Raw genomic sequence first — 18,317 nt, 5'->3', positions numbered from 1 at the left:
GCACAACATTCCCTAATAACACTTGCAATGCATTATGACTTCAAAGGTATGGCTTTAGGTCTATGACATTATTATTTATTGATTTTATTTTGTTTTATTTCTTTGATCACCAACTGCCACGACAACACACTCGTTTTTTTATGCAGTACTCCTGACGAACTTCACCCATTGCCCGCATCGTACCGGCTCTTAAGGTAGCTTGTGTTGCAGCAGCAGGACAAGCTCGCCATCCCGCCCGCTGCTTTCCTGCATTATTGCTCGACAAAACACAACGCACCCAGGGGAGAGATACCATGGTAAATAGGTAACCTATTTACCATGGTATCCCTCCCCTGCGGCGGCTGCTCTTGATCTCTGGCTGCTCTTGATCTCCGTGAACGCACCCGCTGTCTCCAAACCTTGCAGAGCAGCACATTGAAGCGCTTGAAAACACAGCACAACATTCCCTAATAACACTTGCAATGCATTATGACTTCAAAGGTATGACTTTAAGTCTATGACATTATTATTTATTGATTTTATTTTGTTTTATTTCTTTGATCACCAACTGCCACGACAACACACTCGTTTTTTTTATGCAGTACTCCTGACGAACTTCACCCATTGCCCGCATCGTACCGGCTCTTAAGGTAGCTTGTGTTGGAGCAGCAGGACAAGCTCGCCATCCCGCCCGCTGCTTTCCTGCATTATTGCTCACGAAAACACAACGCACCCAGGGGAGAGATACCATGGTAAATAGGTAACCTATTTACCATGGTATCCCTCCCCTGCGGCGGCTGCTCTTGATCTCCGGCTGCTCTTGATCTCCGTGAACGCACGCGCTGTCTCCAAACCTTTGCAGAGCAGCACATTGAAGCGCTTGAAAACACAGCACAACATTCCCTAATAACACTTGTAATGCATTATGACTTCAAAGGTATGACTTTAAGTCTATGACATTATTATTTATTGATTTTATTTTGTTTTATTTCTTTGATCACCAACTGCCACGACAACACACTCGTTTTTTTATGCAGTACTCCTGACGAACTTCACCCATTGCCCGAATCGTACCGGCTCTTAAGGTAGCTTGTGTTGCAGCAGCAGGACAAGCTCGCCATCCCGCCCGCTGCTTTCCTGCATTATTGCTCGACAAAACACAACGCACCCAGGGGAGAGATACCATGGTAAATAGGTAACCTATTTACCATGGTATCCCTCCCCTGCGGCGGCTGCTCTTGATCTCCGGCTGCTCTTGATCTCCGTGAACGCACCCGCTGTCTCCAAACCTTGCAGAGCAGCACATTGAAGCGCTTGAAAACACAGCACAACATTCCCTAATAACACTTGCAATGCATTATGACTTCAAAGGTATGACTTTAAGTCTATGACATTATTATTTATTGATTTTATTTTGTTTTATTTCTTTGATCACCAACTGCCACGACAACACACTCGTTTTTTTATGCAGTACTCCTGACGAACTTCACCCATTGCCCGAATCGTACCGGCTCTTAAGGTAGCTTGTGTTGGAACAGCAGGACAAGCTCGCCATCCCGCCCGCTGCTTTCCTGCATTATTGCTCACCAAAACACAACGCACCCAGGGGAGAGATACCATGGTAAATAGGTAACCTATTTACCATGGTATCCCTCCCCTGCGGCGGCTGCTCTTGATCTCCGGCTGCTCTTGATCTCCGTGAACGCACCCGCTGTCTCCAAACCATGCAGAGCAGCACATTGAAGCGCTTGAAAACACAGCACAACATTCCCTAATAACACTTGCAATGCATTATGACTTCAAAGGTATGGCTTTAGGTCTATGACATTATTATTTATTGATTTTATTTTGTTTTATTTCTTTGATCACCAACTGCCACGACAACACACTCGTTTTTTTATGCAGTACTCCTGACGAACTTCACCCATTGCCCGCATCGTACCGGCTCTTAAGGTAGCTTGTGTTGCAGCAGCAGGACAAGCTCGCCATCCCGCCCGCTGCTTTCCTGCATTATTGCTCGACAAAACACAACGCACCCAGGGGAGAGATACCATGGTAAATAGGTAACCTATTTACCATGGTATCCCTCCCCTGCGGCGGCTGCTCTTGATCTCTGGCTGCTCTTGATCTCCGTGAACGCACCCGCTGTCTCCAAACCTTGCAGAGCAGCACATTGAAGCGCTTGAAAACACAGCACAACATTCCCTAATAACACTTGCAATGCATTATGACTTCAAAGGTATGACTTTAAGTCTATGACATTATTATTTATTGATTTTATTTTGTTTTATTTCTTTGATCACCAACTGCCACGACAACACACTCGTTTTTTTTATGCAGTACTCCTGACGAACTTCACCCATTGCCCGCATCGTACCGGCTCTTAAGGTAGCTTGTGTTGGAGCAGCAGGACAAGCTCGCCATCCCGCCCGCTGCTTTCCTGCATTATTGCTCACCAAAACACAACGCACCCAGGGGAGAGATACCATGGTAAATAGGTAACCTATTTACCATGGTATCCCTCCCCTGCGGCGGCTGCTCTTGATCTCCGGCTGCTCATGATCTCCGTGAACGCACCCGCTGTCTCCAAACCTTGCAGAGGAGCACATTGAAGCACTTGAAAACACAGCACAACATTCCATAATAACACTTGCAATGCATTATGACTTCAAAGGTATGACTTTAAGTCTATGACATTATTATTTATTGATTTTATTTTGTTTTATTTCTTTGATCACCAACTGCCACGACAACACACTCGTTTTTTTTATGCAGTACTCCAGACGAACTTCACCCATTGCCCGCATCGTACCGTCTCTTAAGGTAGCTTGTGTTGGAGCAGCAGGACAAGCTCGCCATCCCGCCCGCTGCTTTCCTGCATTATTGCTGACCAAAACCGTTCGCCGAAACAAAAATAGGTAAATAGGTAACCTATTTACCATGGTATCTCTCCCCTGGGTGCCTTGTGTTTTGCGCCGGCTGCTCTTGATCTCCGTGAACGCACCCGCTGTCTCCAAACCTTGCAGAGCAGCACATTGAAGCGCTTGAAAACACAGCACAACATTCCCTAATAACACTTGTAATGCATTATGACTTCAAAGGTATGACTTTAAGTCTATGACATTATTATTTATTGATTTTATTTTGTTTTATTTCTTTGATCACCAACTGCCACGACAACACACTTGTTTTTTTATGCAGTACTCCTGACGAACTTCACCCATTGCCCGCATCGTACCGGCTCTTAAGGTAGCTTGTGTTGGAGCAGCAGGACAAGCTCGCCATCCCGCCCGCTGCTTTCCTGCATTATTGCTCACCAAAACACAACGCACCCAGAGGAGAGATACCATGGTAAATAGGTAACCTATTTACCATGGTATCCCTCCCCTGCGGCGGCTGCTCTTGATCTCCGGCTGCTCTTGATCTCCGTGAACGCACGCGCTGTCTCTAAACCTTGCAGAGCAGCACATTGAAGCGCTTGAAAACACAGCACAACATTCCCTAATAACACTTGCAGTGCATTATGACTTCAAAGGTATGACTTTAAGTCTATGACATTATTATTTATTGATTTTATTTTGTTTTATTTCTTTGATCACCAACTGCCACGACAACCCACTCGTTTTTTTATTTAGTACTCCTGACGAACTTCACCCATTGCCCACATCTTACCGGCTCTTAAGGTAGCTTGTGTTGGAGCAGCAGGACAAGCTCGCCATCCCGCCCGCTGCTTTCCTGCATTATTGCTCACCAAAACACAACGCACCCAAAGGAGAGATACCATGGTAAATAGGTAACCTATTTACCATGGTATCCCTCCCCTGCGGCGGCTGCTCTTGATCTCCGGCTGCTCTTGATCTCCGTGAACGCACCCGCTGTCTCCAAACCTTGCAGAGCAGCACATTGAAGCGCTTGAAAACACAGCACAACATTCCCTAATAACACTTGCAATGCATTATGACTTCAAAGGTATGGCTTTAGGTCTATGACATTATTATTTATTGATTTTATTTTGTTTTATTTCTTTGATCACCAACTGCCACGACAACACACTCGTTTTTTTTATGCAGTACTCCTGACGAACTTCACCCATTGCCCGCATCGTACCGGCTCTTAAGGTAGCTTGTGTTGGAGCAGCAGGACAAGCTCGCCATCCCGCACGCTGCTTTCCTGCATTATTGCTCGACAAAACACAACGCACCCAGGGGAGAGATACCATGGTAAATAGGTAACCTATTTACCATGGTATCCCTCCCCTGCGGCGGCTGCTCTTGATCTCCGGCTGCTCTTGATCTCCGTGAACGCACGCGCTGTCTCCAAACCTTGCAGAGCAGCACATTGAAGCGCTTGAAAACACAGCACAACATTCCCTAATAACACTTGCAGTGCATTATGACTTCAAAGGTATGACTTTAAGTCTATGACATTATTATTTATTGATTTTATTTTGTTTTATTTCTTTGATCACCAACTGCCACGACAACACACTCGTTTTTTTTATGCAGTACTCCAGACGAACTTCACCCATTGCCCGCATCGTACCGTCTCTTAAGGTAGCTTGTGTTGGAGCAGCAGGACAAGCTCGCCATCCCGCCCGCTGCTTTCCTGCATTATTGCTCACCAAAACCGTTCGCCGAAACAAAAATAGGTAAATAGGTAACCTATTTACCATGGTATCTCTCCCCTGGGTGCCTTGTGTTTTGCGCCGGCTGCTCTTGATCTCCGTGAACGCACCCGCTGTCTCCAAACCTTGCAGAGCAGCACATTGAAGCACTTGAAAACACAGCACAACATTCCCTAATAACACTTGTAATGCATTATGACTTCAAAGGTATGACTTTAAGTCTATGACATTATTATTTATTGATTTTATTTTGTTTTATTTCTTTGATCACCAACTGCCACGACAACATACTTGTTTTTTTATGCAGTACTCCTGACGAACTTCACCCATTGCCCGCATCGTACCGGCTCTTAAGGTAGCTTGTGTTGGAGCAGCAGGACAAGCTCGCCATCCCGCCCGCTGCTTTCCTGCATTATTGCTCACCAAAACACAACGCACCCAGAGGAGAGATACCATGGTAAATAGGTAACCTATTTACCATGGTATCCCTCCCCTGCGGCGGCTGCTCTTGATCTCCGGCTGCTCTTGATCTCCGTGAACGCACGCGCTGTCTCTAAACCTTGCAGAGCAGCACATTGAAGCGCTTGAAAACACAGCACAACATTCCCTAATAACACTTGCAGTGCATTATGACTTCAAAGGTATGACTTTAAGTCTATGACATTATTATTTATTGATTTTATTTTGTTTTATTTCTTTGATCACCAACTGCCACGACAACCCACTCGTTTTTTTATTTAGTACTCCTGACGAACTTCACCCATTGCCCACATCTTACCGGCTCTTAAGGTAGCTTGTGTTGGAGCAGCAGGACAAGCTCGCCATCCCGCCCGCTGCTTTCCTGCATTATTGCTCACCAAAACACAACGCACCCAAAGGAGAGATACCATGGTAAATAGGTAACCTATTTACCATGGTATCCCTCCCCTGCGGCGGCTGCTCTTGATCTCCGGCTGCTCTTGATCTCCGTGAACGCACCCGCTGTCTCCAAACCTTGCAGAGCAGCACATTGAAGCGCTTGAAAACACAGCACAACATTCCCTAATAACACTTGCAATGCATTATGACTTCAAAGGTATGGCTTTAGGTCTATGACATTATTATTTATTGATTTTATTTTGTTTTATTTCTTTGATCACCAACTGCCACGACAACACACTCGTTTTTTTATGCAGTACTCCTGACGAACTTCACCCATTGCCCGCATCGTACCGGCTCTTAAGGTAGCTTGTGTTGGAGCAGCAGGACAAGCTCGCCATCCCGCACGCTGCTTTCCTGCATTATTGCTCGACAAAACACAACGCACCCAGGGGAGAGATACCATGGTAAATAGGTAACCTATTTACCATGGTATCCCTCCCCTGCGGCGGCTGCTCTTGATCTCCGGCTGCTCTTGATCTCCGTGAACGCACGCGCTGTCTCTAAACCTTGCAGAGCAGCACATTGAAGCGCTTGAAAACACAGCACAACATTCCCTAATAACACTTGCAGTGCATTATGACTTCAAAGGTATGACTTTAAGTCTATGACATTATTATTTATTGATTTTATTTTGTTTTATTTCTTTGATCACCAACTGCCACGACAACCCACTCGTTTTTTTATGCAGTACTCCTGACGAACTTCACCCATTGCCCACATCTTACCGGCTCTTAAGGTAGCTTGTGTTGGAGCAGCAGGACAAGCTCGCCATCCCGCCCGCTGCTTTCCTGCATTATTGCTCACCAAAACACAACGCACCCAAAGGAGAGATACCATGGTAAATAGGTAACCTATTTACCATGGTATCCCTCCCCTGCGGCGGCTGCTCTTGATCTCCGGCTGCTCTTGATCTCCGTGAACGCACGCGCTGTCTCTAAACCTTGCAGAGCAGCACATTGAAGCGCTTGAAAACACAGCACAACATTCCCTAATAACACTTGCAGTGCATTATGACTTCAAAGGTATGACTTTAAGTCTATGACATTATTATTTATTGATTTTATTTTGTTTTATTTCTTTGATCACCAACTGCCACGACAACCCACTCGTTTTTTTATGCAGTACTCCTGACGAACTTCACCCATTGCCCACATCTTACCGGCTCTTAAGGTAGCTTGTGTTGGAGCAGCAGGACAAGCTCGCCATCCCGCCCGCTGCTTTCCTGCATTATTGCTCACCAAAACACAACGCACCCAAAGGAGAGATACCATGGTAAATAGGTAACCTATTTACCATGGTATCCCTCCCCTGCGGCGGCTGCTCTTGATCTCCGGCTGCTCTTGATCTCCGTGAACGCACCCGCTGTCTCCAAACCTTGCAGAGCAGCACATTGAAGCGCTTGAAAACACAGCACAACATTCCCTAATAACACTTGCAATGCATTATGACTTCAAAGGTATGACTTTAAGTCTATGACATTATTATTTATTGATTTTATTTTGTTTTATTTCTTTGATCACCAACTGCCACGACAACACACTTGTTTTTTTATGCAGTACTCCTGACGAACTTCACTCATTGCCCGCATTGTACCGGCTCTTAAGGTAGCTTGTGCATTATTGCTCGACAAAACACAACGCACCCAGGGGAGAGATACCATGGTAAATAGGTAACCTATTTACCATGGTATCCCTCCCCTGCGGCGGCTGCTCTTGATCTCCAGCTGCTCTTGATCTCCGTGAACGCACCCGCTGTCTCCAAACCTTGCAGAGCAGCACATTGAAGCGCTTGAAAACACAGCACAACATTCCCTAATAACACTTGCAATGCATTATGACTTCAAAGGTATGACTTTAAGTCTATGACATTATTATTTATTGATTTTATTTTGTTTTATTTCTTTGATCACCAACTGCCACGACAACACACTCGTTTTTTTTATGCAGTACTCCTGACGAACTTCACCCATTGCCCGCATCGTACCGGCTCTTAAGGTAGCTTGTGTTGGAGCAGCAGGACAAGCTCGCCATCCCGCCCGCTGCTTTCCTGCATTATTGCTCACCAAAACACAACGCACCCAGGGGAGAGATAACATGGTAAATAGGTAACCTATTTACCATGGTATCCCTCCCCTGCGGCGGCTGCTCTTGATCTCCGGCTGCTCATGATCTCCGTGAACGCACCCGCTGTCTCCAAACCTTGCAGAGGAGCACATTGAAGCGCTTGAAAACACAGCACAACATTCCCTAATAACACTTGTAATGCATTATGACTTCAAAGGTATGACTTTAAGTCTATGACATTATTATTTATTGATTTTATTTTGTTTTATTTCTTTGATCACCAACTGCCACGACAACACACTTGTTTTTTTATGCAGTACTCCTGACGAACTTCACCCATTGCCCGCATCGTACCGGCTCTTAAGGTAGCTTGTGTTGGAGCAGCAGGACAAGCTCGCCATCCCGCCCGCTGCTTTCCTGCATTATTGCTCACCAAAACACAACGCACCCAGAGGAGAGATACCATGGTAAATAGGTAACCTATTTACCATGGTATCCCTCCCCTGCGGCGGCTGCTCTTGATCTCCGGCTGCTCTTGATCTCCGTGAACGCACGCGCTGTCTCTAAACCTTGCAGAGCAGCACATTGAAGCGCTTGAAAACACAGCACAACATTCCCTAATAACACTTGCAGTGCATTATGACTTCAAAGGTATGACTTTAAGTCTATGACATTATTATTTATTGATTTTATTTTGTTTTATTTCTTTGATCACCAACTGCCACGACAACCCACTCGTTTTTTTATTTAGTACTCCTGACGAACTTCACCCATTGCCCACATCTTACCGGCTCTTAAGGTAGCTTGTGTTGGAGCAGCAGGACAAGCTCGCCATCCCGCCCGCTGCTTTCCTGCATTATTGCTCACCAAAACACAACGCACCCAAAGGAGAGATACCATGGTAAATAGGTAACCTATTTACCATGGTATCCCTCCCCTGCGGCGGCTGCTCTTGATCTCCGGCTGCTCTTGATCTCCGTGAACGCACCCGCTGTCTCCAAACCTTGCAGAGCAGCACATTGAAGCGCTTGAAAACACAGCACAACATTCCCTAATAACACTTGCAATGCATTATGACTTCAAAGGTATGGCTTTAGGTCTATGACATTATTATTTATTGATTTTATTTTGTTTTATTTCTTTGATCACCAACTGCCACGACAACACACTCGTTTTTTTATGCAGTACTCCTGACGAACTTCACCCATTGCCCGCATCGTACCGGCTCTTAAGGTAGCTTGTGTTGGAGCAGCAGGACAAGCTCGCCATCCCGCACGCTGCTTTCCTGCATTATTGCTCGACAAAACACAACGCACCCAGGGGAGAGATACCATGGTAAATAGGTAACCTATTTACCATGGTATCCCTCCCCTGCGGCGGCTGCTCTTGATCTCCGGCTGCTCTTGATCTCCGTGAATGCACGCGCTGTCTCTAAACCTTGCAGAGCAGCACATTGAAGCGCTTGAAAACACAGCACAACATTCCCTAATAACACTTGCAGTGCATTATGACTTCAAAGGTATGACTTTAAGTCTATGACATTATTATTTATTGATTTTATTTTGTTTTATTTCTTTGATCACCAACTGCCACGACAACCCACTCGTTTTTTTATGCAGTACTCCTGACGAACTTCACCCATTGCCCACATCTTACCGGCTCTTAAGGTAGCTTGTGTTGGAGCAGCAGGACAAGCTCGCCATCCCGCCCGCTGCTTTCCTGCATTATTGCTCACCAAAACACAACGCACCCAAAGGAGAGATACCATGGTAAATAGGTAACCTATTTACCATGGTATCCCTCCCCTGCGGCGGCTGCTCTTGATCTCCGGCTGCTCTTGATCTCCGTGAACGCACCCGCTGTCTCCAAACCTTGCAGAGCAGCACATTGAAGCGCTTGAAAACACAGCACAACATTCCCTAATAACACTTGCAATGCATTATGACTTCAAAGGTATGACTTTAAGTCTATGACATTATTATTTATTTATTTTATTTTGTTTTATTTCTTTGATCACCAACTGCCACGACAACACACTCGTTTTTTTTATGCAGTACTCCTGACGAACTTCACCCATTGCCCGCATCGTACCGGCTCTTAAGGTAGCTTGTGATGGAGCAGCAGGACAAGCTCGCCATCCCGCCCGCTGCTTTCCTGCATTACTGCTCACCAAAACCGTTCGCCGAAACAAAAATAGGTAAATAGGTAACCTATTTACCATGGTATCTCTCCCCTGGGTGCCTTGTGTTTTGCGCCGGCTGCTCTTGATCTCCGTGAACGCACCCGCTGTCTCCAAACCTTGCAGAGCAGCACATTGAAGCGCTTGAAAACACAGCACAACATTCCCTAATAAAACTTGCAATGCATTATGACTTCAAAGGTATGACTTTAAGTATATGACATTATTATTTATTGATTTTATTTTGTTTTATTTCTTTGATCACCAACTGCCACGACAACACACTCGTTTTTTTTATGCAGTACTCCTGACGAACTTCACCCATTGCCCGCATCGTACCGGCTCTTAAGGTAGCTTGTGTTGGAGCAGCAGGACAAGCTCGCCATCCCGCCCGCTGCTTTCCTGCATTATTGCTCACCAAAACACAACGCACCCAGGGGAGAGATACCATGGTAAATAGGTAACCTATTTACCATGGTATCCCTCCCCTGCGGCGGCTGCTCTTGATCTCCGGCTGCTCATGATCTCCGTGAACGCACCCGCTGTCTCCAAACCTTGCAGAGCAGCACATTGAAGCGCTTGAAAACACAGCACAACATTCCCTAATAACACTTGCAATGCATTATGACTTCAAAGGTATGACTTTAAGTCTATGACATTATTATTTATTGATTTTATTTTGTTTTATTTCTTTGATCACCAACTGCCACGACAACACACTCGTTTTTTTTATGCAGTACTCCTGACGAACTTCACCCATTGCCCGCATCGTACCGGCTCTTAAGGTAGCTTGTGTTGGAGCAGCAGGACAAGCTCGCCATCCCGCCCGCTGCTTTCCTGCATTATTGCTCACGAAAACACAACGCACCCAGGGGAGAGATACCATGGTAAATAGGTAACCTATTTACCATGGTATCCCTCCCCTGCGGCGGCTGCTCTTGATCTCCGGCTGCTCATGATCTCCGTGAACGCACCCGCTGTCTCCAAACCTTGCAGAGCAGCACATTGAAGCGCTTGAAAACACAGCACAACATTCCCTAATAACACTTGCAATGCATTATGACTTCAAAGGTATGACTTTAAGTCTATGACATTATTATTTATTGATTTTATTTTGTTTTATTTCTTTGATCACCAACTGCCACGACAACACACTCGTTTTTTTATGCAGTACTCCTGACGAACTTCACCCATTGCCCGCATCGTACCGGCTCTTAAGGTAGCTTGTGTTGGAGCAGCAGGACAAGCTCGCCATCCCGCCCGCTGCTTTCCTGCATTATTGCTCACGAAAACACAACGCACCCAGGGGAGAGATACCATGGTGTGAAGGATGGTCAGTCTATAGTAAGAGGAGGGAGTACCAGGGACGTGGGGAAACTGGTATTTCGCTCTCATATAGAAGAAAACAACAAGACTTCAGTTCCCAAAAAGCCGAGCGCAATAGGAGATCAGGTGACCTGGTAGCAGGGGAAATGGACGATAAAAAGGACCCCGGAGTGTACAAGGGAGAGGAGCGTGTAGGAAGGACGCAACTGGGTTGCTGTAAAACTTCTGAAAAGTAGAAGTGAATAAGGTATTTCAGGCAAGTAATACCGGTTTATTGTTTTGTGAGACCTACATTTGGTTAAAAGAAATAACGTGTTAAAGAATCGTGGGTGACGTGAAAAGGATTACGAGGAGCAATATAAACAGCTGTGAAGAAAAGGTTTACGAGGAGTGATAGAGAAAAAACGCCGTGAGTACTACAGCCTGGATAACCACACCCGAGAGGTAAAATAACATTTAAACTACTATGTTTTCGCTGAAGTGAAAAGAAAGTTTGCACCGCTGAGTGTAACCTGCTTACTCGATTGACTGTTGTGAGTATATCGGTACAGCCGAGTGAAATTATAAGCTGCACTGTCCGCCGTGACATAAACGCTCAGCCTGGGGAAAGTATAATGTAAAATAACCTGTGGTCTTAAAAACGGAAATATGGGACAGGGTTAGGAATTACTGGTGATAATACCAAACAGGTGAAGACGCGCTGTGTACTTACAGAGGAAGATCGTACCCGGGACTCTGTATATTTACATAACCCTGTGCGTATGCCTAGCCAGGGTTTGTAGTACATAGAGAGCGAGTGCTGCGTGAAACGGAAACCTGGAAATTACCGTGTGAAGGACTGTGTTATTATTTTTCTTGAACAAACACACAGGAGCTAAAGTGTTAAAAACCTGTGTTCTTATTTCTGGAACAAAACACCCAGAAGCCAAAGTGTTTAAGGACTGTTTTATTTTGGTTTGGAAACAAACACTTAGAAACGGAAGTATTATTGTTTGGTTTTGAAGAAACCCATAGCAACCAACACGTTGTAGTTTGTGGTATAATTGGTGAACACACCAGGCTGGCGGTTAAAAATCACCGCTTCAGGGACAGAGTGGAGCACAGGCGGTCCCTCCTTCAGTAAGGGGAAAATTAAAGAACCTGGAGGAGCAGACAAAGGATTACAAAACTGATAATTCATTGAGGGTTGCCAAAACGTGGATACTGTCTATACTTGCCTGTGAGGCTGTAACTGTGACCGGTGTCCACCAGAGGGCAACTGGGAATAACTACCGGTGTCCCTGCACTGTTCGGGGGAACAGTGCCACCTGCTGGCCCATGTGAGTTTCACTGAAGTATAGTGAAGAAATTTACCCGTCTACTACACTCAGTGGTCTGAACACTAAGTGACTGTGTTTACCTGTTAGAAGGTTAGCTTCTGCAGGGCTAGATAGGGAAAAGGAAAACAGTTCAGTTAGTGCCCAGAGGGCAGGTTTTCTTTTGTTTATTTTCGTTTTCCTTATTCATAGTCAAATATAAATAAAAATACCAGTTTATTATATTGTTTTCGTCCTGTGTGCTCTCTCCGACTGTCAAGTTGGCTTCCACACCAAACAAATAGTTTACAATGGTAAATAGGTAACCACCATGGTATCCCTCCCCTGCGGCGGCTGCTCTTGATCTCCGGCTGCTCATGATCTCCGTGAACGCACCCGCTGTCTCCAAACCTTGCAGAGCAGCACATTGAAGCGCTTGAAAACACAGCACAACATTCCCTAATAACACTTGCAATGCATTATGACTTCAAAGGTATGACTTTAAGTCTATGACATTATTATTTATTGATTTTATTTTGTTTTATTTCTTTGATCACCAACTGCCACGACAACACACTCGTTTTTTTATGCAGTACTCCTGACGAACTTCACCCATTGCCCGCATCGTACCGGCTCTTAGGTAGCTTGTGTTGGAGCAGCAGGACAAGCTCGCCATCCCGCCCGCTCCTTTCCTGCATTACTGCTCACCAAAACCGTTCGCCGAAACAAAAATAGGTAAATAGGTAACCTATTTACCATGGTATCTCTCCCCTGGGTGCCTTGTGTTTTGCACCGGCTGCTCTTGATCTCCGTGAACGCACGCGCTGTCTCCAAACCTTTGCAGAGCAGCACATTGAAGCGCTTGAAAACACAGCACAACATTCCCTAATAACACTTGTAATGCATTATGACTTCAAAGGTATGACTTTAAGTCTATGACATTATTATTTATTGATTTTATTTTGTTTTATTTCTTTGATCACCAACTGCCACGACAACACACTCGTTCTTTTATGCAGTACTCCTGACGAACTTCACCCATTGCCCGCATCGTACCGGCTCTTAAGGTAGCTTGTATTGGAGCAGCAGGATAAGCTCGCCATCCCGCCCTCTGCTTTCCTGCATTACTGCTCACCAAAACACAACGCACCCAGGGGAGAGATACCATGGTAAATAGGTAACCTATTTACCATGGTATCCCTCCCCTGCGGCGGCTGCTCTTGATCTCCGGCTGCTCTTGATCTCCGTGAACGCACCCGCTGTCACATTGAAGCGCTTGAAAACACAGCACAACATTCCCTAATAACACTTGCAATGCATTATGACTTCAAAGGTATGGCTTTAAGTCTATGACATTATTATTTATTGATTTTATTTTGTTTTATTTCTTTGATCACCAACTGCCACGACAACACACTCGTTTTTTTATGCAGTACTCCTGATGAACTTCACCCATTGCCCGCATCGTACCGGCTCTTAAGGTAGCTTGTGTTGGAGCAGCAGGACAAGCTCGCCATCCCTCTCGCTGCTTTCCTGCATTACTGCTCACCAAAACCGTTCGCCGAAACAAAAATAGGTAAATAGGTAACCTATTTACCATGGTATCTCTCCCCTGGGTGCCTTGTGTTTTGCGCCGGCTGCTCTTGATCTCCGTGAACGCACCCGCTGTCTCCAAACCTTGCAGAGCAGCACATTGAAGCGCTTGAAAACACAGCACAACATTCCCTAATAACACTTGTAATGCATTATGACTTCAAAGGTATGACTTTAAGTCTATGACATTATTATTTATTGATTTTATTTTGTTTTAATTCTTTGATCACCAACTGCCACGACAACACACTCGTTTTTTTTATGCAGTACACTCTTAGAAAAAAGGGTACAATATAGAACCCTAAAAGGTTCTATCTGCTGGTATAGATTTGGAACCATTTTGAAGTGCTATATGGAACCTTTTAAAATGGTTCTTTGGAAGAACCCTGCATTAGAGGTTTAATAAAGAACCACCATGGTTCTTATATTAATGGTATAATACAGAACCATATTGGTTCCTCTGAAGAACCTTCTATTGAGGTTTAATATAGAACCATAAGAGTTACACTATTGAACCTTACAATTAACATTCTATGGAGGGTTGTTTGGTTCATCTGAGAAAAAACAAATGTATACCTTTAAGAGCTCTTCACATCCTTTAGAATCCCCCAACCTCAGAAGTGTAAGTGCTTTGATAAATCACTCAATTCAGGATGCCAACAATTTATTTATTAAACATTTATATAACAATTTATTGTTTTTACAGGTTAAACCATTAGAGTAGTTTCAGTTTCAGGTTTAGTTATATACAGTTTTACACAGTTTTATTCAACCTGTGTGTTTTTAATAATTAAACCATATTATTTACACAGTGAAAAAAAGGGTCTCGCAGCAAACTGGAAAATAAATCTATGCATCCCACAGATTTTCCTGAAACTTACACAAAATACATTTTCAAGAACATGTAATAGACCTTGAAAAAGCTGAGATAAAATGTATATTGAAACTGATGAACATGGGTTTCTTTTTTCTTATTCATTTTTTGGTGGCACAAATTAGAAGAGCTACAGTACAGTATTTAGATCAGAGCTTATTATGAGTTTATGATATCTATAAATTAAGACTGAATGTTTATTAGTTTTTTTAGATCAAAACTTCTATTAAAAACAATTTACATTTGTTATAAACAATTAATTTTCTAATCAGCCATTTACATTTAAAATAAATACTTTTTTTGATATGTACAATTACATTTTTATATCAAACATTCTGTTTTTGTAATCAAATTAAATAGTTGACACAATAAATTAATTTTAAATGTTAAAATGGCATTCCATCAGATCAATATAATTATTCCCCAAGTAAAAGTGCAGTTATTTGACTGTACATCTTTAACACTGGCAAAGGTACTTTGTCAGAGGTACTCAGCTTCATGAAGTACCTTTCCATGAAAGTCAGAACATTTTTTAGAGCTTTAGGATACTCAATGCCCAAGGAAAAATAAAGAGAAAAAATACATTCAACAGCAAGGGTGATATCCATTCCTGGATAATCACTGAGTATCTCAATTCCATCAACACAAACAGAGATGTCATCTGCTGCCAATGGGCTTGTTGTTCCCTTGAAAATGATAGTTGGCGTAGGTGCTGGCGGTACCTGTATAGATTTTAAAATAATAATAATAATTAATAACTTTATTCAACAATAAATTATGTGAAATTGTACTTCAGCAGCATCTCACCATACCTACAAGCAGTGGCGGCTTGTGTGGTGGGGCTGCGGCTACTTTAAAGGGATTTCGTAATATTCCTCCCTTTAAAAACATTTTAACTGTTGGATCTCACTTAAAACAGCGAGGAACGTCTTAAACTCCTGTTAATTGCCTACAAGTCTCCCTCATAATTCATTAAGTACACATTTATGGCAAGCCAAATTAAGAGATACCTTTAAATATTTAACAGATATCTTTAAATATTTCAAAATATCCTTAAATCAGTTGAATATATCTTAAAATATTTTGAAATAATTAGAGATATCTTAACATATTTTAAGATATCTCAAAATGGTTTACAGATATCAGGAATTAATTTGGAGATATCTCAAACTCATTTTGAGATATCTCTAAATGATAATTTGACTTTGTATTTAACATTGAAAACATCAATTCAGTTAAGCTACATTTAAAAAGTAGAGCTCAATTAACTTACTTGGTCAACAACAAACAACAGATTTTCCCTCTCTCGAAACAAAGCTGGCAACAGCAACAATGCAGCATTCATTCTTAGTCCTAAAAAAACAAATAGGGTATCAGATCATATACAAAGTACAAAGCAAACAGAAGAATGTTGAGCAACCCTGGTCTGAGAGGTACAGATCTTTGGCTTTGCATTCCACCAGTGCTCTCAGTTACATTCATGAATTCATTATTTGCTAAACTGCACAGATAAAGAATAGTTTAAATGATTTAAAGGTACCTAAAAAAACACACACAAGACTGTAGCTCTCCAGGACCAGGACTGACCACCACTGATACAAACGTTATTGTGGATTGGAGCAAAAAAATGTTAAGAGCAGTATCAACAAAGTTTCTAAAAATCTGTTCATGCAGGTTTTTCGCATTGGTTTTTATGCCCCTGTGAGAGTTAAATACCAGCTATCTTCCCCATGAAATATTATGCTCTAAGTGTATGAAATGAAGTTGCATCATTTTCTGTTTAATAGTTATTTATAGATCCTATTCTGAGATAGGTCAAAACAATTTGATGTACAATAAATATTTCTTATACATTACCATTTTCCTGTGTCTTATCTGAAGCATCTTCAATGTAGGACATCACAGTAGTTAGAAGATGCCCACTAGAAAGTCTGAAAATAGGATCTACCATTCTGGATAGGCCACTGTCACAAAGACGGCCGGAGTGGGTGGCGTCAGACCAGAAACAGGAACACAAACGACAGAGAGATGGGGTTTTGGTGAGGCTGAACGCGTGATCGCGTTCAGCATTTAATAAACAGAACAGAAAATAAAAGGTTGGAACAGACAAAAACACTGGACACGGCACTACACGCCAAAATAAAAGGACAAACAAAACGTACTAACACACAAACGGTGGATGCACAGACAAACAAACAAACACGGTGAGTGAAAACACTATTTTTACGTTACGTTCTTTTACTTTATTTCTCCTTCTCTCTCCCGTTCTCCACTCACCGAACACCCAACCCCCGACTGAGTGCTACGTGTCTCTATATATACTGTTGTGCTGGGATTCAATTACTAATTAATTATTCACTTGAATCCCAGCACGTGAATTAATTCTGTGCAACCCCGTGCTCACATATTACATTTAACCAGCACGTGAAGTGATTTGTGCTCTCCTCGTGCCTAAATACAAATCTACACTTTTTAAACACACGTGAAACACAGACCCGTTTATATCCCGTGTACCAATCTATACACCAACATTAACACACGCACGCAACATACAACACAGATCACACAAATGCACACAGGGGCGGGGCACTTTGCCACAGCCACTCATTAGGTTCCGTTCCAAGTTTACTCCAAAACGTAGTTCTACTTCGTGCAACAGCTAAAATACAGATGCTAAAGTTATTATTATTATATTTATTTATTTATTTATCATATGCCTTTATCCAAGGTGATATACACAGCTGTAAAGAGTTGAATACTTACAAATAATGTAGTAGTTAAAAAAATCAATAAATAAAACAAAATCAAACTAAACTGAATGCGAGCAGAAAGAAGTTGCATGGGAAAAACCAGGAGCAGTGGAGTTTTGTAAAAGCTGGAGCAGGTGGATTGCTGATGCAGAAAGGTCACCTAGGAGGACTAATTAAAGTGATTATACATGCTTATAACTAAAAATATAAATTTCTGATCAATCACCATAGTAGAATAAAAACTAGTACCTACCAGTTTAGGATGCTTTAGGAATGGAAACAGACCAAGGACTTCTTCAGTGGACTTCTTCTCCATCATTCTTTCCCGAGTGTGTACAGTACTATGCTCGTCTTCTCCTGGGAACTCCTCACTTTGCATCTGCAATATGTATCATAACGTTAAGTAATTCAATACTTATGATCAGGCATTTACTGCATGTATTCTCTGTGCTTTTCTTTACTCTGGAAAAATGCTAAAGATCAAGTACTCTCCATGAAAGCCAATTAGCTAATAAACTACACAATCGCATGTATGTACATATATAAAGTATGTAATTCTATTTCAATCTATTTCTGTCAATGCAGATCCAAGAGTTAGGCTTACAGATTCTCTTCTCTTTTCCATGAGCGGTTGCTGTTGCTCTGGTGCACGCTTCCTTCCTCGTCTTTCTCTCTTTTTTGAATTTATTTCTCAGTATTTCAAGTAGAGTAGC

General features: G+C 42.9%; 1 long non-coding RNA gene across 2 annotated transcripts; it reads right to left on the bottom strand.

The window, feature by feature from the left end:
- Positions 1–14,633: 14,633 nt before the first annotated feature.
- Positions 14,634–18,317, bottom strand: LOC117969335 (uncharacterized). Of its 2 annotated transcripts, XR_004662525.2 has the most exons (5): positions 18,209–18,317; positions 17,858–17,983; positions 16,712–17,513; positions 16,128–16,207; positions 14,634–15,576 (listed from the first exon to the last, which is right to left on the bottom strand). It is a non-coding gene; the product is annotated as an uncharacterized LOC117969335 (long non-coding RNA). The 2 variants fall into 2 exon arrangements; XR_009328689.1 differs by having other exon boundaries at positions 16,712–17,983.

This window comes from Acipenser ruthenus, chromosome 5 (genome assembly GCF_902713425.1).
Source record: "Acipenser ruthenus chromosome 5, fAciRut3.2 maternal haplotype, whole genome shotgun sequence".
Taxonomy (NCBI): Eukaryota; Metazoa; Chordata; class Actinopteri; order Acipenseriformes; family Acipenseridae; genus Acipenser; species Acipenser ruthenus.
Note: the sequence above shows the minus strand (reverse complement) of the source record. Positions and strands in the feature narration are given on the sequence as shown.